This window comes from Pseudorasbora parva, chromosome 4 (genome assembly GCF_024679245.1).
Source record: "Pseudorasbora parva isolate DD20220531a chromosome 4, ASM2467924v1, whole genome shotgun sequence".
In the NCBI taxonomy this organism is placed as follows: domain Eukaryota; kingdom Metazoa; phylum Chordata; class Actinopteri; order Cypriniformes; family Gobionidae; genus Pseudorasbora; species Pseudorasbora parva.
In genome coordinates, this window is record NC_090175.1 from 31,388,227 (window position 1) to 31,411,530 (window position 23,304).

General features: G+C 39.0%; 1 protein-coding gene and 1 pseudogene across 1 annotated transcript in view; one reads left to right on the forward strand and one right to left on the reverse strand.

Annotated features, from left to right (window-relative positions):
- The window catches only part of LOC137073264 (radixin-like), a 666,127-nt gene that overhangs the window by 44,185 nt on the left and 598,638 nt on the right, over positions 1-23,304 (forward strand). The window lies entirely within an intron of this gene.
- Positions 13,290-13,406, reverse strand: LOC137074215 (5S ribosomal RNA; annotated as a pseudogene).

Sequence of the window (23,304 nt, forward strand, 5' to 3'; positions counted from 1 at the left end):
TCATACAGGACGCTGCTGCCAGGATTCTGAGCAGAACCAGAAAATATGACCATATCACACCAGTCTTCAGGTCTTTACACTGGCTTCCAGTTACATCTAGGATCGATTTTAAAGTACTACTACTTGTTTATAAATCTCTCAATGACCTAGGACCTCAATACATTGCAGATATGCTGATTAAATACAAACCCAACAGATCACTCAGATCAGCAGGATCAAATCAGTTAGAAATACTAAGAGTTCACTCAAAGCAAGGAGAGTCTGCTTTTAGCTTATGCCAGCCGTAGTTGGAACCAGCTTCCTGAACAGATCAGATGTGCTCCAACAGTAGCCACATTCAAATCCAGACTCAAAACACATCTGTTTAGCTGTGCATTTACTGAATGAGCTCTGAGCCACTGTACGTCCGACTGATTGCACCTTATCTATGCATCATTTTTTAAATTCTTTTTATAAATGTTTAAGTTTACCTTTGTTCTTTTCTTTGGTTATCATCATTTTATTATGTTTAATTCTCTTTACATTGTATTGTTTTTCTTACACATTTTTTTATCCCTATTTTAATTGCTTTATATGTAAAGCACTTTGAATTGCCATTGTGTATGAAATGTGCTATATAAATAAACTTGCATTGCCTTGCCTTGCCTTGCCTTCTAGACTATTAAGGCTACTGTAGGCCATCTTCCCCAAATAAAGAGTAAAATAAGAGTAAAATAGAGTAAAATAAAATCCAAATTCCAAGATTCCAAACAGAGGGGTTAGGCAGACCAACACACAACAGATGGGCTTAATGGGATAGCTTAATGGGTAGCCTATTAAAACACTGATTACATTTAATAATTGGCAGCAATATGTAAAACTTGTTACACCAAAACTGGCTACTGTCACAAAGGACAAAACTATGACTATAAGTTTTTTTTTTTTTTTTTGTTAATATTATGAACATCTGATGTAGTTGAGGAACCAACTACATCAGATCCAAAAAATACAATAATGTAAGCTACTGTATGCCAATGCCATCCTTCCTAAATAATAAGGGTAATCTGATCAGGTTTTTGGAGCCGATCGCTCATCACAGGAATCTGCTGATCTGATCACAGATACCGACCTATTTGAAGCCTTCTTTTTATCATACATAATTATTTATAGGGAATTTTACAGACATTCATTCAGGGAATTGATTATTTCTGAAAATGGGGGAATTCCCCCCTTGTAGATGACTCTTGTCATTTGAGCACTTTGAGAGTGAAAGAGAGAGAGCGTGCGCACGCAGTGATTCACTCGCTGTTTGTGAACTTAAGTCTCACAGAAAGTTTTCAAATGACTTTGTAAGTTATTTAATAGAGAATATGAATTGTACTTCACCTTCAGAATTTTAATTATTCCCTCTGGTGCTCTTCGGTCATTTCTGACCGAAAAATTTTCTGTTTTAAAATTTTAAAAATCCCAGCTTCATCAGAATGATATGAAACTTGGTGACTTTTTTAGCATTAGGTATGTAAACACACAAAAAAATTGGGGTCATGATTCGAGCATGCTAATTGGTCATTAAAAAAAAGTAACATTCATTGTCTTCGGTCATAAATGACCGACCATAGGAAATGAATGGGAAATCGGCAAAAATACAAAAATTCTCTGAATATTTGTGTGTACAATCTACAAATCGGCCACAATGCTGAAAAAAGTACACAGCAGTAAAGGGGTGACACTCTAAAACATCAAGAGTGTGATACTGACACATCCACTCACACACACGCACACTTATACACACACACACCTATGAAAAATTTAACCTATGAACCACATTTAGAATTTTTAAAAATCACAGCTTCATCTGAAAATTATAAAACTTGGTGACTTTTCTAGCATTAGGTATGTAAACACACACAAAAAAATTAGGGCATTATTCGGGCATGCTAAGTGGTCATAAAAAAATTACTTCCACTTGTGCTCTTCGGTCAAAAATGACCCCCATAGGAAATGAATGGGAAATCTGCAAAAACACAAATATTTGCAGAATATTTGTGTGTACAATTTACAAATCAGCCAGAATGCTGAAAAAAAGTACACAGCAGTATAGGGATGACACTGTAAAACATCAAGAGTGTGATATTGACACATCCACTCACACACACGCACACTTATACACACACACACACACACACACCCATGAAAAACTGAACCTATGAACCACATTTTGAATTATCAAAAATCACATCTTCGTCAGAATGACATGAAACTTGGTGACTTTTCTAACATTAGGTATGTAAACACACAAAAACATTGAGGGCATGATTCGAGCATGCTAAGTGGTTGTAAAAAAAATACTCCCACTTGCCATAGGAAATGAATTGGAAATCTGCAAAAACACAAATTCACAGAAAAAAAAAATCACCATTTCTAAAAAAAAAAGTAATAATATAAAAATAGTATTTGATTATTTTTATATATTTATTCAAATCCAGCTAAAAAAAATATTAAATGTGTTGAAAAGTGAACTTGGGAATTCACAAGCCTCTCCATAGAGACCTCTAGTGGATTACACCCATGGTTGCATAATTTCTTAAATAATTCCAAAAGAGGGCGCTAATCTTTCTTCAATTTTTTTTTTTTTTTTTTGAAGGCCTAGTCTCTATTTTAACCTAAAATACTGCAATTAAAAAAATAAAAAAATAAAATGTTTTTTAAAAAAATATTTTATCATTTTAAATGGCAAAAATAGACAATAATTATTGCATAAATATTAAAAAATACCATGAAATCATCTCAAAATACAAAATTAAAAAGAAAAAATATTATTGAAGAAAAATAAATTGCATTGGTTTTACTGGGGTGGAGGAAGTTTAATTTTTAGGTGTCCGGTCACTTATGACCGGGAAGACAACCAATGTAACCTCTAAACGAAGAGCACCAGAGGGTTAACGCGCCTGAAAGAGAATGAGACTGTGCCGCTGCATGTTATGCCCTATAGCTCTCACGACAGGCGCGTGTCTTTGTATCGTCACCATGTGATCGGTTTATGAGATCGGCCTTTTTAGAAACCGCCGATCAATCATCCCAAAGCGATTATCGGCCGATTGAGATCGATTGCCGATCGATCGGAGCACCTCTATTGAAAACCATCCCAAAACATTTTTTTTGAACTGTAACAAGTAGCTTTTCAGGAGGGTCCAGCACTGTAAACCGGTGCCACAACATTGAGGATGCGAAGTTGTTACTAATTAAACACCTTCCTCTATAAGACAACCACCTCCACTTTTGTAGTCTCCCCATTACTTTATCAGCTAGACTTTCCCAATTCTTTTTCATATAAGAGTCAGTTCCCAAATATACCCCAAGAACCTTAAAACCATCCTTAATCCATTTACACTGTTGTGGAAGCTGAGGAGGATCTATATTTTGCCACTTACCCAGTAGCAGGGAGGCACACTTATCCCAATATTTTTTGGCAGATGTTGCCTTTTGAAAGATTCCTAAGCTATTAATCAAAGCAAATATATCATCAGTATTTCTGATACATACAGTCACATCATCTGCATATGCTGTAAGTTTTACAAATGGAATTTCTGGAAACCTAGGAACAAAAAGTCCATGCAATAGCTTCCTTAAAGATGACATAAAAGGTTCAATGGATATTGATTACAAAAGTCCAGAAAGAGGACATCCTTGACGTATGCCTCTCGTCAATGCGAAAGATCTAGTCAGATAACCATTAATTTTCAGTATACTAGATATTTAATTATATAGCAATTTAACACAGGAAATAAATTGTGGTCCAAAGCCAAAAGCCTTCAAAGTCTTCAGTAAATATAAAATGGTCCACTCTGTAAAAGGCTTTTTCTTGATCTAGAGATAAAAGTCCAATATCAATTTGATGTGTTTTGGCAGCTGTAATATCTCTTAACAAAAATAGGTTGCTGAAAATTGTTCTTTTGGGGATACAGTGTGACTGATCCTCATGAATAATAGTTGTTATACATTTCTTCAACTTATTAGTTATAGCTTTTGACAGTATTTTAAAATCAGTACACAATAATGAAACAGGACGTCAAATCTTCAAGTGTCCAAGATCCCCTTTTTTTGGTATTAATGTCACAACCACTCTTCGGCAATTCATGGGTAAAAATGCCTTGATTAAAGGGTTAGTTCACCCAAAAATGAAATTTATGTCATTAATGACTCACCCTAATGTTGTTCCTCACCCGCAAGACATCCGTTCATCATCGGAACACAGTTTAAGTTATTTTATATTTTAGTCCCAGAGCATACACAGTCTATGCCTACTTTACTGTCCATGTCCAGAAAGCTAATAAAAACATAATCAAAGTAGTCCATATGTGACATCAGTTGGTTGATTAGAATCTTTTGAAGCATCGAAAATATGTTTTGGTCCAAAAATGTCAAAACTATGACTTTATTCAGCATTGTCTACTCATTTTAGATGGTTTATCTTTATATGTATATTGTATTAATAGCAGGATAAGATAAGAATTATTTTATTCGTCAAATGCATCAGCAGATACACAGGAATTTGATATGGCCATCAGTAACACACAAACTCAACACACAAACATGCGTATAGCTGCAAAAGCATGCCTGAAACAATCAATCAAATAATAAAAATAGTCCAAAAATAGTGCAAGATCAGCTGTTCATAAGGGAAATGGCTCTTGGAAAAAAAAACTATTAAGATGGCGTGAGGTCCTTGTCCTCACTGCTCTGTACCTTCTTCCTGAAGGAAGCAGCCTAAAAATGTCACTTGCTGGATGAGACAGATCAGCAGCAATTTTAGCCGCCCTCTTCCTTACTCTGGCCTCATACAGGTCATTCAATGACAGCTGCCTTTATCCAGTCAGCCTCTCTGCTGTGCGCACAATACGCTGTAGTCTGACCTTCGCCTGGGCTGATGCAGATGCAAACCAGACAGTAATGGATGCTGAAAGAAGGCTTTCCTCAGTGGCTCTATAAAATTTAGAACTAACAGAGCTAGAAACGTTTAGTTTATCTAACTGTCTCAAAAAAAAAAAAAAAAAAAAAAAAAAAAAACATTCCACTATGAGCTCGCTTAAGAATGGAGGAACTATTTTCCTACCAGTTCAAGTCATTTGTGATAAAAGTGCCTAAAAAGTTCATTGACTCCACCCTCTTAAGAACGGAACTCTTGATAGTTAGAGGAGAAAGGGAGGTGGGTGTTCTACGAAAATCTATCACCATTTCCACAGTCTTTTGCTGATTAAGCTCCAAGTTGTTCTCATCACACCACGCAACCAATTTAGACACTTCCTGCCTGTAAGCAGACTCGTCGTTTCCTTTAATAAGGCCAACTAATGTATTATCATCTGCAAATTTAATCAGCTTGATGGAACCATGATTGGAAGTGCAATCATTTGTATACAGTGAGTAGAGAAATGGTGACAGCACGCACCCCTGAGGTGCTCCGATGTAAGTAGTCTGGGGATCAGACATGTGCTGGCCAAGCCACACATACTGTTGTCTGTCACTAAGAAAATCCATAATTCATCAGCAGATAGAGGGTCCCACTCCCATCAGTGACAGCTTCTCCCACATTCGCTCTGGTAGAATGGTGTTAAAGGCTGCACTGAAATCTATAAACAACATCCTTACATAGGAGCCAGGAGAGTCAAGATGGTCCAGAGCATAATGCAGTCCTATAAGCAAACTGTAGTTGATCAAGATAAGGAGCTGTGATAGGTTTAAGATGTGACAAAACCAACCGCTCCAAACATTTCATGACCACTGATGTAAGGGCCACTGGTCTATAGTCGTTTAGGTCCACAGCTTTGTTTTTCTTCGGCACCGGAATAATGATTGATGACTTAAAACAACTCGGAATCCTGCATAAAACAATTGATTGAGTAAAATTGTCCGTAAAAACTGGAGCTAGCTGACTAGCACAGTATTTCAGGGTGGCAGGTGAAATCCCATCAGAGCCACTCGCTTTCCTTACATTTTGTTGGCTAAATAGCCGATTCACATCCTTCTCCTCAATTTAAATTTCAATGTCAGTATCAGAGGTGACTTGATCTTGAGGGCCAATGTTCTCCCCCTCTCTGAGTGTAACACCCTTGGGAGGAAAAGGGTGAGGGCATGGAGATTTCTCAAATCTTGTATAAAAACATTGAATTCATTGGCCAGTTAAGCAGATGGAGTGACTTGTTTTTTATTTTTTTTATAGCCTGTCAAGTTCTTCAGCGACCTCCAAGCTGAAGAAGAGTCATTATGCCAAATTGTTCCTCCATATTCACTTTATAGGCACTTTTTGCTTTCCTAATAGCTTTATTTAACTTTTGTCTGGCCAGCCTGTATTCATCTCCATTTCCTTCTCTGTAGGCCTGTTCTTTGGTTTCCCTGAGCAGCCTGATGGGGGGTGGGAAGCCTTTGGTGGGAATAGAAGCTTGCTCACAGAATGAAATATATGAACACACAGTGTCAGTATATGAGTCCAAAGAGTCACAAGAAGCACGCCTCAGTCGTCCATCTTTTAGATGTATACTGTACCGCCCTTGCTAGTTTTAGTTTTTGTTTGTAGATGAGGACCATCTGAATTAAACCATGATCTGAGTTCCCAAGAGGGGCACGGGGAAGTGAACGATATGCTGCTTTGTGAACAGAATAAAAATGATCCAATATATTTCCTCCCCGAGTCGGACAACTAACTAGCTGTTTATATTTGGGCAGATCATGTTTCAAATGACATGCATTAAAGTCACGCATAACAAGTAGTACAGAGTCAGGGTGCTTCTCCTCAAAGTTTATAATCAGCTCTGTTACATAGGACATACTGCAGAACGTACTGCACTTCCCGTGTGTTAACTTCAGGTGGAATATACACACAACCAAATATAACAGAGGCAAACTCTCTAGGGGCATAAAATGGCCTGCAGTCTATAGCCAAGAACTCCAACAAGGGGCAACAATGTTTGTATAATACTGAAACGTCAGTGCACCAATCTGAGGCCACGCCAACGGGGCCCCTTGAACTGCCTCTACCGCCATGGCCCCTTGAACTGCTGAACCGCCATGCCCCTTGAACTGCCTGAACCGCCATGGCCCCTTGAACTGCCTGAACCGCCATGGCCCCTTGAACTGCCTGAACCGCCATGGCCCCTTGAACTGCCTCTACCGCCATGGCCCCTTGAACTGCCTGAACCGCCATGGCCCCTTGAACTGCCTCTACCGCCATGGCCCCTTGAACTGCGTTTACCGCCATGGCCCCTTGAACTGCCTGTACCGCCAGGGCTGTCCACGCCTGAGGGCCTAGGTCTGTCCATGCCTAAGGGTCTGCCTACGCTCGAGGGTCCAAGTCCGTCCACACCCGAGGGTCCAAGTCCGTCCACGCCCGAGGGTCCAAGTCTGTCCACGCCCGAGGGTCCAAGTCCGCCCACGCCTCGCGGTCCGGGTCCGCCCACGCCTCACGGTCCACTCACGCTCCCAGGCCCGTCTCAACTACGCCAGGGTCCATGTCTGGTGCCTTGGCACGGGCCTGGCCCACCATCCCTCCCCCAAGTCCGCCCCCCAAGACTTTGTTTGTTTTGTTTATGTATGGGCGTCAGGGGACGCCCATAGAGGGGGGGATCTGTCACAAGGTGTTTTGGCGTAGGTTTCATGTTTTAGGTTTTCATGTTCACTGTCATGTTGTCATGCACTTCCTGGTTTTGTCATGTGGTCTATTGTCATGTGATTCCATGCCCTCATGTGTTCCTGCCTCATGTTCCTGTGTCTTGTTTTCATTGGTTAATCGTTGTTCACAGGTGTCCCTCGTTTTGTCATTAGCCCTTGTGTATTTAAGCCCTCATGTTTGCCATAGTCTTGGTCAGTCAGTGATGTTGTAACCCGCTGTTGGTGAGTGTGGTGTCAAGTCTAAGTCAAGTCTAAGTCAAGTCAAGTCTAAGTCTATTGTTAATGTTTGGATTTATGTTAAGTGTTCAAAGTGTTTATGTTAAGTGTTCTTTCAGACGCTGCTCCGTCTGAAAGACTGAAGATTTATTATGAGATGATGTGGCTTCTCATCACAGAATGAGGCAGAGGATGCAATATTTCGAAGTAGTGTTGCCACGATACCAAAATTATGACTTTGATACAATACCAGACTAAAATACCTTGATACCGATACTAAATCGATACCAGGGTAAAAAAAAGAAAAGAAAAAGCCAGAAAAGTGATTAATATGACAGCAGAACTTCATTTTCATTGTTTTATTGTTTTTGTTTTTTTTTTAAACTAAAAATTCAATTGGCCAGCATGTTCCTGCCCTGGTTTTTGATCATTCCCTCCTTTTATAACTACATGCCAGTGTGAACATCCTTACAGAGATCACATCAATCATGTTATCATTCACTAACCTTTCACTTTTGAACAGGATGGGATGACCAAAATCTTATTTCATGATATGAGTAATTTCGTATTTTGTAAATGTAATTTTATAATAATAATATACATTTTTAATTGTATCTTTGTTTTTTAAAAAATAAGCGAAAAATGCAAATTACAAACAATATGACTAAAACAGTGCTTTATTTATCAGCTACATTAGGTCTATTTAACAGTAGCAAGTCAAGGAAAAATGTAATAATCAAATATAAAACTGCTTTAGGGATGCTCATATTGACCGTTTAACCGTTAACCGATAGTAAGAATTTTGACAGAATAACAGTCAGTTAAACTGTTTAAAGGTTTTTTTTTTTTTTTTTTTTTTACTCACGGGACGCATCGACACATACAACGAACGACACGTGCCGACACAGACATATTTCTCAAAATTAAGCAATGGGAAAGAAGAAGCATACTGTGTGGGACTATTTTGACAGAAAAGGTGACGGAGTTACGTTTAAAATAAGCTACGTAACAGGCTATTACAATACAGCAATAAGCTTCTAACTGGTGGAGGAAAGCAAATGAAAGTCTATATATATATATATATATATATATATATATATATATATATATACACATATACACATATCCATATGTACACATATACACATACATACATATATACATACACATACACACACTGTAAAATATTATTTAGAAAAAAAAAGTTACCTGGTTGCCTTAAAATTTTGAGTTCATTGAAATTAAAATTTTGAGTTAATACAATGAACATTTTTTGAGATTTGACAACCTTTATTAAAATATTATTAAAAGATTTTGTAAGCATATTGGGTAATTGTGTGCGTTTTATTTCTGATGCGAAGTGAAACATACCAAATAGTGCTATTTTCATGATTTATCCAATTTTTTTATGTGGTTTAGATACAATAATATTTTGAGTTTCTATTTATTAAACAAATTCCCTTCATTGTATCAACTAAACTTTTTAATTTCAATAAACTCAAAATTTTAAAGGGGGGGGTGAAACACTCAGTTTCAGTCAGTGTCATGTCAATCTTGAGTACCTATAGAGTAGCATTGCATCCTGCATATCTCCGAAAAGTCTTTATTTTTTTAATAATTATATAAGAAAGATGCGCTGTCCCGAGTCTTTCCGAAAAAAGCCGAGCGGGTGGGGGCGTATCGTGTGAGCGGAGCTAAATAATGACGTGTGCGCGCTGCTGCTATTGTGTTGAGTCGAGTGCGTCGTAAAGCTGTGTCATCCCTAACAGCGGGAAAAAAACTTTATTCAAAATAAAAATATGGCTTTTAATCAGATACAGCCATACATCTATGATCCGGAATCAGACCCAGAGGCTGCAGTTGAACAGGAGCAGCAGCAAAAACGACTAGAGCAGGACGTCTCTATGTGGTAAGTTACAAGTTATACACTAACTATATAATATGCTTAGCGACCTGTGTTATTTACATATTTATACTTGAATTATATCGTCGTATTTTTGTCTTTGAAGGTGTACATGTGGGAAGTGCAGTTGTGCACGTGTGTGTGTTTACGCGTGGTTTGTGTAGACAATTGTAACGTTAGTAAGCGGACTGGTTTTGCACGGCAGGCTAAGTTAGTGTTTACATAGAAAGACACGGAATAGTAGCGCATTTGAATGAAGAAGCGCGCTTATTTAGTTCAACATATTTCCCCACTCTTTGTGTATTGTTGTTTGGAGTGCTTTTACAATACACAAACATAAAGTTACACATATTAGTGGCCAGCTAAACAAATGTACACGCACTACACATCGCATGCTCCATTGATCAATTAACTATACGTGATCATGTTTGGGCTACTTGATGAGCATAGGCAAAAACACAGACATTTGAAGCAGTCTTACTCACAGCCTGCGGTTCTAACGTTGGGACCTTATCGTTGGGACTGCTCCATCCTTCAGCATTAGGCGATCAGAAAATCCGGCGTCGAGCTGGGCCTTGTTTATGAAACAGTCGGCACCGAAATGCAGCGTACAGATATAAACATTCGCGCAACTCAGTTGCTGATCCGGAAAAGCAAATTACATCCACTGTTGCCTTAACGCGGGGTTTTTGGGGAATCTGTGCAGGACTGTCTTGGTCTGGCAACCAAAAACGCACTTTTTTGGTGACATTGTAATTGTGCACATCACCTGTGCAGCGCATCCTACAAGCCAGCGCTTTGATGGGTGTAGCCTGTTACTTTCGCTCTCTCCCTCTCCCTCTCTCTCACGCTCTTCCGGTAGAATTGTCCGTAAGGCCCATACAAGGAAACTCCGCCCCCATTAACGTCAAGGGGACGCATGATCGCAAAAAACTTGCCGAAACTTATGACTAACCGGAAGTAGTATTTTTGACAAAGAAATACTCCCATCAAACGTCCACCTTAACTTTTGAAACTTTGTCCATGTTTAGTATGGGAATCCAAGTCTTTAACAGTGTAAAAAAGATCAGTATGCATGAAACAGCATTTCACCCCCCCTTTAAGGCAACCAGGTTACTTACTTTTTTAAGTTAAACCAACAAAAATCAACATTTTTTTTTTACAGTGCATGCTTAAACAGCTCATAAAAAAACAATAACCAACCCAATTAAGAAAAACACTAACCATAACATTATTATTATTAGTAAACATTATCATTCTCACTATTATTACTATTATATCATTGCCATTACCACTATTCTTATTATGATCACCATCCTTATCATTATTAACATAGCAACAATAATCATCACAGAAATCAAATCCTAAAACAATCCCTTAAGCTCCTTATTGTGTAAAAAGGAAAATCTTTAACTATTTTTGAAATAGCTGTTTATTATTTTCGAACAACAAAAATACGGGCAATGCATTCCATGCAACTATGGCACAATACACAACAGTATGCTGCATTTTTTTAGTTCTGCAAATAGGCAGCAAACTTCTTGTGTTAATGCTCTGTCGTGTTCCATAATTATGAGTATCTATAAAAAAAATCCTTTTGTAATAAATTATTTCAGGAATTTTGGTTGTAATGACATTTCTAACGAATGTTAGTAAATAATACTTAAGTCTAATTTTAACAGTTAACCAGGCCAACTCATTATGCATTATCATAACATTGGTTCTGTATGGGCAGCTCAGAACTATTTGTGCTGCTTTATTCTGAGCGATCTGTAATCTGTATAAATTTGTTTCATTTGTGTTTGACCAAACAACAGATGCATAATCTAACTAGGAAAGTACTAATGACTGAACAAGTTGTTTGGTCAACCATTGTAGAATACATTTCCTACAGTGTCTGATTATACCCATACTCCGACCCATGCTCTGCAACACTTGACTTATGTGACTTCCCCATGTCATCTTTGAATCTACTATAACACCTAATAATTGAATTACTTCAACTTGTGGAACTACAGTCGCTTCCAATATCAAATGTAATTTAGATGTTGTTTTTAACATATATTGCGATCTGAGTAACATACATTTATTTTTTTCAGGATTAATTTTTAATTTATTTTCTTTAATTCAATTTACTACAGCATTCAACTCCCCATTTAAGATGTCACTAAGCTGATCTGATGTGGATGCAGATGCATATAATAATATCATCTGCATATATAGCCATGGTTGCATGTTCCAATACAAGTGAAAAATAATTAATAAAAATCTGAAAAAAAAGCGGTCCAAGGCAACTGCCCTGGGGCACTCCACAATCCATCCCATCAACATCTGAATAACTACCATTAAAATAAACTTTATAATCTCGTTTACTTAGATTTTCTCGTTTACTTGAATTCATTGTAACGCTAATGATTCAAATCCATAATAATTCAATTTATCCAATAAAATATTATGATTCAAAACATCAAAAGCTGCACTTAGGTCTAAAAAAAAATTGTCCCTATAAGGTTTTTACTATCAAGTTCCTGCAGGCAGTAATCAGTAATTTGAGTGAGAGCAGTTGTTGTGGAGTGTGAGTTCTATATGCATGTTAATAGAAGGAATTTAACCTATTCACTGTAAAATATGTTTGAATTTGATCATGTACCACTTTTTCCATAATTTTACTCAACCCAGGTAACAAACTAATTGGTCTATTAGTTGGTCTATTAACTATTTTTACCTGATAATGGTTCTGTTATTTTTAACTAGTGGAATTATTTTTGCAGTCTTTCATTGAAAGACACATTTAGATAAACTTAGATTAATTATATGGGAAACATCTAAAGCAATTACATCTGCCACTAGTTTTAACAATTTAATTTCAAGATTATCAATACCAGCTGGTTTATCCTTACATTTCTGTAACATTCTTTAACATAATTTTCTGTAATTATATTCAATTTAAATTTACATTCTTTAGTATGCATAATACGTGTTTTTATCAATTCATAAGAAATATTTTCCTTTTGTCTATGTTCCAGGTCTTTTCTCAACTGTAGAAGTTTTTTTTAATTGGCTCTAATAATAATAATAATAATAATAATAATAATAATAATTAGTTACATTTATATAGCGCTTTTCAAGGCACTCAAAGCGCTTTACAAAGAAGGGGGAATCTCCTCAACCACCACCAATGTGCAGCACCCACCTGGATGATGCGACGGCAGCCATATTGCGCCAGAACGCTCACCACACACCGGCTGATTGGTGGAGAGGAGACAGAGTGATGAAGCCAATCAGGAGAGGGGGGTGATTAGGAGGCCATGATGGACAGGGGCCAATGGGCAAATTTGGTTACACCCCTACTCTTTATCGAAGGACATCCTGGGATTTTTAACGACCACAGAGAGTCAGGACCTCGGTTTAACATCTCATCCGAAGGACGGCGCTCTTTGACAGTACAGTGTCCCCATCACTATACTGGGGTGTTAGGACGCACACAGACCACAAGTTGAGCGCACCCTTCTGGCCTCACTAACACCTCTACCAGCAGCTACCTGGTATTCCCAGTTGGTCTCCCATCCAGGTACTGACCAGGCTCAGCCCTGCTTAGCTTCAGTGGGAAACCAGTCTTGGGCTACAGGGTGATATGGCTGCTGGTTGGCTGCAAATGATTTGCAATTTCTCTTGGGTTTGTTAAAAAAAACTGTTTGATTTTTTAGCAAAGTAGTTTTTTTTTTTTTTTTTTTCCCCAATATTTCATTTAAAGCTCCTCAAACTTTTGCATTATCAAATTTTGCATCTATAATTCTCTTTTGATAATATTAACATTTTTTACTTCTGTTCAATTTGGTCACAACATTTCTTAATTTACGATAAGTATTCCATAATCCCATGTCATTACTATCAATTGCTTCTACCTTAGCTTTATCCCTTTGTTGCATATATTCCTTAAGTTCTTGATCAATCCATGGAGCAGAGACGTTTCTTACAGCCTGCTTCCTAATAGGTGAATGTTTATTCATGACCTGTGTCATCAAATTGTTAAAAACCACCACAGCTCTACAAGGATCTTGTTCTTGTGTTACTTCTGACCAATCTATGGTTCTTACATCTTCAACAAAATAATTTTCTTAAAAAATTGTAAACAATCTTTTATAATTAAATGTTTGTCCCGATTGAGGTCCCTTTGTCTTTCTTACAACTGCAATTAAATTATGATCACTACACCCAACTGGAATAGAAATAGCCTTCGAGCATAATTTAGGTACATTCGTAAAAATTAAATCAATTAAAGTCACTGAGCGCTTACTATCTGCTTTCACATTTACCCTAGTGTATTCATTGACCAATTGTGACAAATTACAAGTATTGGCACAGGACAATAGTTTACTTTTAAATCCACAACATTTAGATTTCCAATCTATATTTAAATCGCCTAAAAAACAAATTTCATTTCCTTTATCGCATGCCTTATCCAACAATTTACAAATTTGGTCAAGATACATTATTGTAGCATTTGGTGGTCTGTAAGAACACCTAATACAAAGAGGCTTTAAATAAGGCAATTGTAACTTCTACTCCTTCGATGTAAAGATCATTTTTAACTTTGACAGGAATGTGGTTTTGAACATAAGCCACTCCTCCCCCATATAAATTTAGGTCTAATCTATAAATATTATATCCATCGATCCCTACAACAGGACTATTTATTGTTGAATCTAATTGTGTTTCTGATAACGCCAATACCTGTACATTATAATTCCTTATTAAATTCAAAATATCATTAACTTTATTCTTTAAACTGCACACATTTAAATGAGCTATTTTAAACCCCTTTTTATCTAACATAAAATGAATCAGGTATTTTTACCATCATCATTTTGCCTTTTATAGTGCATTGAGCTTTCATAACATACAAACACTGACAACAACATTCAAAACCACACACACACTCACAAATATCTTCAGCATGTAATGAAAATAATATACAATGCACACTGAGCTATGCCCGCTCTGTATATTTAAATTTTTCCATACAAATCTGGGTTCTCCAAAACAAACAAACTAAAAAATCAACAACTACACAAAAAAATAAATTTCCTCCATCAGCAAATTCACAAATATTTAACTAATAGTCTGTATCATATCAATGCAACTGAAACAAAACTAAACAGGTGCCTTCTTCTGCGTCTATTCGCAAGTAAGATTAATAGTAAGTCCTCATTGTCTTTTAACATACTTGTCAGCCTCACTGTGCTCTGTAAACTTTTTAGTCTCACCTTTGAAGGTTATAATCAGCGTGGCTGGATGAATGATCCCATGTCTCACCCCAGCGCCATGCAATTTAGCCTTTATCTCCCGAAAGCTGGCACGTTTCTTCGCCAACTCTGCTGTCAAGTCCGGGAAAACCTTCAATCTCATTCCGTGAACTTGTAGCTCCTTTTCCTTCTTTGCGATTTTTATGATCTTCTCTCTCGTTGTCCTCATGTGTAGTCAATCAATCAATCAACTTTATTTATATAGCGCTTTTACAATCACGATTGTGTCAAAGCAGCTTCACAGTGTCAAACAGGATAATATTGCGACAAAATTAGATTTGGCTGTACAGTCGTACTGGAGAAAACAGTGATGTTATCAGCTTATTTTAATTTATCATATAGCGACAATGTTGGCAGATCAGTATTATAGTTTATAGAATTAAATAAGACCTAATTCATATATTTTATTTGTATAATAAGTTGAATAACTTTAATCATATTTTTAGTGTCCCCAACTGAGCAAGCCAAGCCAAAGGCGACAGTGGGAAGGAACCAAAACTCCATCGGGGCATGATGGAGAAAAATAAACCTTGGGAGAAACCAGACTCAGTCGGGGTGCCAGTTCTCCTCTGGCCTATTAACACACCGTGTAAGATTATTATTCTGGCAACCTTACAGGTCGGAAATCATATTAGATCGGATTATTCAAAATTTTCAGGGTATCACGGAAGAGACAGATTTATTTAGGATGGGGCGTCAATTACACAAGAGTATGAATACATGAAAGATCGGAATTATTGCGCCGAAGATGGGTTTTGAGCATGTCGTGCCAGTGAGGCAAATTCGGAGGAGACACCATTTGGCACGGCTCAGCAGACACTCCAGGATGCGTTGGTCATGTCCAGGCAGGTCCACCATCCGATCCGGACAGGGCCCAGATCCGGGATAAACCTCGGGATAAACAGAGAGACTAACATTAGTGTAGATGTCACTCTTTTTATGATGTAACGAGTACATCAGGTGTTATGGGAAGTGTTCCCGGTTCCGGCTGACCTAGTTAATGCAGCCTAACAATCAGTCAATTGAATTGAATAATGAAAGTTAAAAATGTTCTATGTGTATGCCATAGTAAAGAGATGTGTTTTTAGTCTAGATTTAAACTGACAGAGTGTGTCTGCTTCCCGAACAATGCTAGGAAGACTATTCCACAATTTAGGAGCTAAATAGGAAAATGATCGACCGCCTGCAGTTGATTTAGATATTCTAGGTATTATCAACTGGCCAGAGTTTCAGTCTCAGTCATCACTCTGTCAGCTTTTCCCGTTGGCCCAATCCGGTGTGCTGTTTCCACCTTTATCTCCGACTGCAATTTCTCCTGAAACAACTCATCAAACAGCTTGGACATGTAGTCAGTCGGGTTACCCTTTTCCCTGTCCTTTGCCAGGCCGAATACTCGAACATTGTATTTGCGACTGTGCATTTATAGCCGCTCTGCTTTCTCTTTTAGCTCCAAATTGGCTTTATACAGCTCCATATTGGACTTATGCAGCTCTCCGCTCACGGTCTCCAGCTTTGTAATCCGCTCATCCATAATCAGTAAATTTTTGTCCACTTCAGCAAACTTCCATGATTGGCTGCTGGTGTGGGTGATCAGTATTTAGGTGAGAGCGTGCGCTGTGAATCTGTGACGTGGGAGCCTGGCGTGTCTGTGACATTACCCTCCTGAGGGCTGCAGACCCCGACGTCGTGGTGGTCGGCCTCTACCTCGGGGTGCAGGTCTGTTGGGGTGAGAGGCATGGAATGTTTCAAGGAGGTTAGGATCAAGGATGTCGTTTCTAGGTACCCATGAGCGTCCTTCTGGACTGTAGCCCTCCCAGTCCACCAGGTATTCTAGAAGAACACCACGGTGCCGGGAATCCTCGTTTACCTCGTACGCAGTGCCGTCTTCCATGATGAGTGGGAGGGGGAGATCCTGGGCTATGCCAGGATCTTTGGTGGGAGAAACAGAGGGAAAATTAGGCTTTAGTAGTGACACGTGGAATGTGGGGTGAATTCTGAACTCAATTCTGAACTCAGCTGAAGCTGGTAGGTGACTGGGTTGATCTGCTTCACGATGGAGTAGGGGCCAATGAATCTGGGACTGAGCTTTGCATTGCATACGCAATCTGATGTCCCTGGTGAACAGCCAGACCTTCTGTCCTGGCCGGAAGGTTGGAGTGGTAGAACGCTGAAGTTTAGCAAATCATATTTAACTATATTTAACTCTGTAGCCATCTTGTGTCTGCGCAGGGCTCGTTGGAGTTGATGGTGTCCCAGACCCTCTCACGCTCCCGAAACCAGTAGTCGACAGCTGGAGCGTCCGATGGTTCCCCAGACCAGGGGAACAATGGAGGTTGGTACCCGAGTACGCACTGGGAAGGCATGAGTCCGGTGGTGGCTTGGCAGAGGGAGTTCTGGGCATACTTGGCCCAACCCAGGAACTGGTTCCAGGAGGGGTGGTGGCCGTGGCATAAGGTACGGAGGAACCTGCCGATCTCCTAGATCTTCCTCTCCATCTGCCCGTTGGTCTGTGGTTGGTAATCAGAGGAGAGGCTTACGGTCACACCTAGGAGCAATAGGAAGGCCTTCCAGACCTGGGAGATGAACCGTGGCCCTCGGTCCGATACGATATCCTCTGGAATTCTGTAGTATCTGAAAATCACATTTAACATAAGTTCAGCTGTTTCCATGGCCATTGGCAGGCCCTTCAGGGGGATGAGACGACATGACTTGGAAAACCTGTCCACTACCACTAGGATACATGTGTAGCCATCAGACACCGGTAGATCCTTTATAAAAACTACTCCTAGGTGTGACCATGGGCGATTATGAAAGGGCAGAGGAAGGAGCTTACCGGCAGGGAGGTACCGGGGACTCTTGGAGAATGCACACTCCCGACACCCTCTCACGTACCTTCTCACTTCCGCTGCCATTTTGGGCCACCAGAAGCGATCTTGTAGGAGCGAGAGTGTTTCATTGACCCCTGGTTGGCCAGTGCCCAATGATGTGTGAGCGGAGTGAATAAGTGGGGTGCGCCGTGTCCGTGAGATGTATTGTAACCCCGGTGGGCAACCCGGCGGTGCGTTGGTGGAGAAACTGGAGGAGGGGGAAGGGTGTCCTCTGACCAGGTGATGGGACTTAGGAAGATCTTGTCAGGCAAGATTGGCTCAGACCTCTCTGGTTGTTCTTCTGCAGCGTGAAGGCGAGAGAGAGCATCCGCCTTCACAATCTTGGACCCAGGGCGATAGGAGATGGAGAAATTAAACCTTGTGAAGAAGAGCGCCCACCGGGCTTGATGAGGGTTGAACCGTTTGGCATCTCTCAGGTACTCGAGATTCTTGCTGTCAGTCAGTACTATAAACGGATGTTGGGATCCCTCCAACCAGTCCCTCCACTCTTCCAGGGCCAGCTTGATGGCAAGTAGCTCCCTATTTCCCTATTTGGCTTTACAGTCGTTCTGGAGAAAACAGTGATGTTATCAGCTTATTTTAATTTATCATGTAACGACAATGTTGGCAGATCTGTATTATAGTTTATAGAATTAATTAAAATCTAATTCAAAAATTTTATTTGTATAATTAGTTGAATAACTTTGATCATAATTTTAGTGTTCCCAACTGAGCAAGCCAAGCCAAAGGCGACAGTGGCAAGGAACCAAAACTCCATCAGGGCATGATGGAGAAAAATAAACCTTGGGAGAAACTAGACTCAGTCGGGGGGCCAGTTCTCATCTGGCCTATTAACACACCGTGTATGATTATTATTCTGGCAACCTTACATGTCAGAAATCATATTAGATCGAATATTCAAAATTTCAGGTTATCACGGAAGAGACAGGTTTATTTAGGATGGTGTGTCGATTACACAAGAGTATGAATACATGAAAGATTTACGGAATTATTGCGCCGGAGACGGGTGTGATGTGATGACCAAGGAACTGCACAGAGGGCTGTTGGAAGGAGCATTTCTCAGCCTTTAGGTACAAATGAAACTCCCTCAGGCGTTGCAGGACCTCCACAACGTGGTGGCAATAGTTGGCCAGGCTCCGGGAGTAAATCAAGATGTCATCAATGTACACCAAAACTGACTTGTGGAGGAACTCCCGGAGCACCTCATGGATGAAATCCTGTAATATGGAGGGGGCATTGGCCAGGCCTTAGGGCATGACCAGGTATTCGTAGTGGCCGGTGGGTGTCACAAAGGCGGTCTTCCATTCGTCACCCTCACGTATCCAGATTAGGGGTGCACCGATCCGATATTAGGATCGGATATCGCCACGATACTAACGACAAAACTGGATCAGGGATCGGAAAAATGAACAGATCCACAGGCCGATCTAGGTTTTTATTGTGTTTTTTTTGTCGCAGCAGAACCTACATCATTCGTCAGCTCCACGTGTGTTGCATGCTCAACATAGCAACATGGAGCGAGCCAGAGAGTCGGATGTGTAGAGATATTTTATGCTTGCCACGCCAAATAGTTTGTCTGTCGATAATACTACGAATTTAATCAAACATCCAGAAACAACATGTTAAGGAGCATGCTGAATTCCTGCAGCTCAGCAAAACTAAAGGAGTGGACTATACAGCCCAGCAACTAACTTTGCAGGATGCAAAGGATTCATTTAGTGTAAGTAGTGACTGATAGTGGATATAGATAACGGCTAATGTAATGAACTGACGGTAACAACACGTTGTTGACACTCACGCATTTTGAGGAGAAATCAAAAAAGTGCCACTCACACAAAGTAATTACGGTAAACATTACAAATTTTAAGTTTTTATCTTTATAACATATGTGATCAGTCATGGAAAGTAGGGACACAAGTCATTCCCTACATTCCCTACACAAGTTCTGGGGCATTTTGAGTTATTCACAGATTCTGAAAGTGTAGTCTCCAAGCTTTCCAATGACGTGTAACACATGGAAATCTGATAATATTTGGAGAAGTTGTGGCCATCTGAATGTAGGCCTTTAGAAAAGTTTAAACGAGAGAAAACAGCCTCTAAAGTTTTGCAGTTCTCACCTGTTCTCACCTGCTGGGAGTGACAATAGGGCTCATTTATATCTCATTTAGATAAGCCATACCCCCTGTAAAGTTGCATGGTTGCTAGTTACGACAGACGCAACGGGAAAAACATTACCATCTAAAAGCCCATTATATTAATGGGGTTTTTTGGCAAGTGATACGATGCTAACGATTACAATTAAAACGACAGTTAAGGACATTAGGTAGGTATGGGAAGGTCTAAACATGCGATAACGTGTACGTGTTCTTAGAATGAAACTCACCCAATAAGAAACAGAAAAGTATTCTTGCAGATCTCGATGCCTCCAATGAAATAAGTCGTTCGGCACAATTTCTCTTTTTCTCTTTTGTGGATGTAACCATCTCCGAAGTTTGCACTGTGAGTCTGTTTGCCTCTAAATGTCCAATAATTTGCATGTCCTGCCACTCTTTTTCCGCAGCTAAAGAATCCAGCCGTATGTTGTACATAATGTCTGGAGAACGCTTATGGCTACAGGACTGTCTCCCATGCAGAGAGTTATCTTTTCTCCTTGTGTAGCATTTACAGTCAAAGTTACGGATTTTCACCATTTCGCTGTCTTTATCCCCATCAAATGTTACTATCGATATAGCCTCTTATCAACGGTCCAACTCGTCTGACGCCAGTCCAATACATTCTTCCTCGTCTTCATCTTCGCTTAGTTGTAGATTAGGGAAATTATGCAGTCTTATTATGCCGCTTTCATCGTTGCTCTGATCTTCTTCAGAATCTGTGAGCGCTTGTTCATAAGCATCCGGCTTGCTTCCCTCGGAGGGCGGGGGCAATAACAAAAGCCGGCTTATCCAGTATGGAAATACACACAGACAATGACACGCCCCTACTGCGTGCTAGAATCTCTGAAAAACAAGCCGATTTCAACCTCAAAATGTACGCTTTTAAATATACCAGTACTGCTTTCTCAAAAACTGAGAGGCTTCTTCGTGATCTCAACTAACAGATTCTGCAAAAAAAACGAAAAACACACAATTTGAAAAAAAAATGCTTCTTTCTCATTTCGCTCGAAAGTTGTGCTGCCAACTTGTGTCCCTGGTTTCCGTGACGGGTCACATATGATACAGTTAAACAACATCACACAACCAAATGTACTGTTTTCCTGAATACCATCACGATTGAAAATGTCACTGATTTCCTATGACAGCTCCATAAACAATCATTAACAATAAAATCTTATTAAATATATGCATCATCTTTCATGTTAAATTCTTCCATTTGATTAATAAATTCAGTTATAATAGTAAAGACACTATAGGCTGTTACCAATCAAATTAAATAATTTAAACTGCAAAAAATACAGCTGCAATAAATAATGTTATAAGATTGATGTTCTAAATAAAACATGCAATTATGCTTTTAAACATAACCGCCAATAGGGGGCAGCAAGTGATTGTCTTCATAAGTGAGTCATTGAGTCGTTCATTCAAATGATTAATTCAAAACACTGAATCATCTAGTAACAAAACACCGCACTGAGTGTTGCTTTCTTTTGGAACTACAGATACACTCATCAAGTGGCAGAGATACACTCATCAATCGCTGTTTACATTGTATATAATAAAACCAACAACAAAATAATATGAATCATTTTCGCGTTTCTGGTTATTTTAATATTTTATTTGTCCCACTGGCTTACAGACAGTATTCTCCTGTGACCAATGGTTTGTCTGTATGTGTATTCAGAGGCAATGAGCAATGGGCTTTCAATATAATAATAAATAAGTAGGCTTACGTTAATGCGCGATAAAATAATTGTCGGTGATAATTAATTAATGCGTTAACGTGATAATAACGCGTTAACTTGCCCAGCCCTAATATATATATATATATATATATATATATATATATATATATATATATATATATATATATATATATATATATATATGAGGTTCTTATAAAAACTTATGGTTTACATAAAAAGTCCATTATCTTGTAAGGTTAAGGTCTCATATGGTAAGGTTGTCTGCTACTCATGAAAATGTGTTTTATTTATTTATTTTATTTATTTTTTACCTGTTAACGTAAGTCTATAAGTATATGGTTGAAGGACTAGAGAGAAGAATGAACAGAGAAAGTTTGAGCTAGGTTGGAAGCCATACAAGGAAATAAAAATATGGGGTTTTGCTGTTCGGTGGTTGATAAGTGTAGGACAGAGGCAGTTGAGGAACTATGTCTGTATTCATTGGATAGTATGTGATGCATCCTAGAGCTTTCATTAGAAATTAATGACAGGGAGGAAGAGAGGGGAGAAAGGTAAGACAGGCATAGCACACAGAGCCACTGAAAACTGTGCTGTAACTTAATCCCAGCAGGATGGCTCACAGGATCACCTTTCTCGTATGTGCATGGTTATATGAGGTGGAGAGAATGGTAGATAGATCATTATCGTCAGTTTGGAATTTAGCAATAAAATAATGAATAAACCTTTTTCACACTTCCTATTTCCGGTAAATGAAGCAGTGTTTTGCGATTTCTTGTACTATCGCAACTGGTGTTACTGCAGCGATCCGGCTTCACTATTTCTAAACAGTGACAACCTTACCTAAGTTTTAGCGTTTCCAGACACAGCAAGAATTGAGGGAAGCCTGGTGAGATTAATACAGCGGGATGAAGGTCCTTCTTTTAAAATGATACGTGTGAGTATGTTCATGTGTAGTAGGCCTATGCATTTTAAAACTGAGGATGTTTACTTCTCATATCTTCAACCTGCTGGGGTTTATTCCAGAAAGCAAGGTTAAAGGGTTAGTTCACCCAAAAATGAAATTTCTGTCATTAATGACTTACCCTCATCTCGTTCAACAACCTTAAGACCTCCATTCATCTTCAGAAGACAAATTAAGACATTTTTGTTGAAATCCGATGGTAATCGGATGGTAGACCAGTAAAAGGCACTAAAGATGTTGTTAGAAGTCCATCTCACTACAGTGACTCTACAATAATGTTATGAAGCAACGAGAATTGTTTTTGTGTGCAAAAAAACCAACAACTAAATAACGACTTATATAGCGATGGGCCGATTTCAAAACAAAGCTTTAAACAGTGTATTGATTCATGATTCGGATCGCCAAAGTCACGTGATTTCAGCAGTTTGGCGGTTTAACACGAGATCCGAATCATGAATCAATACGCTGATTCATTACAGTTTGAAGATTTGTTTTGAAATCTATATACTGTAAGTTTTGCGCACAAAAAC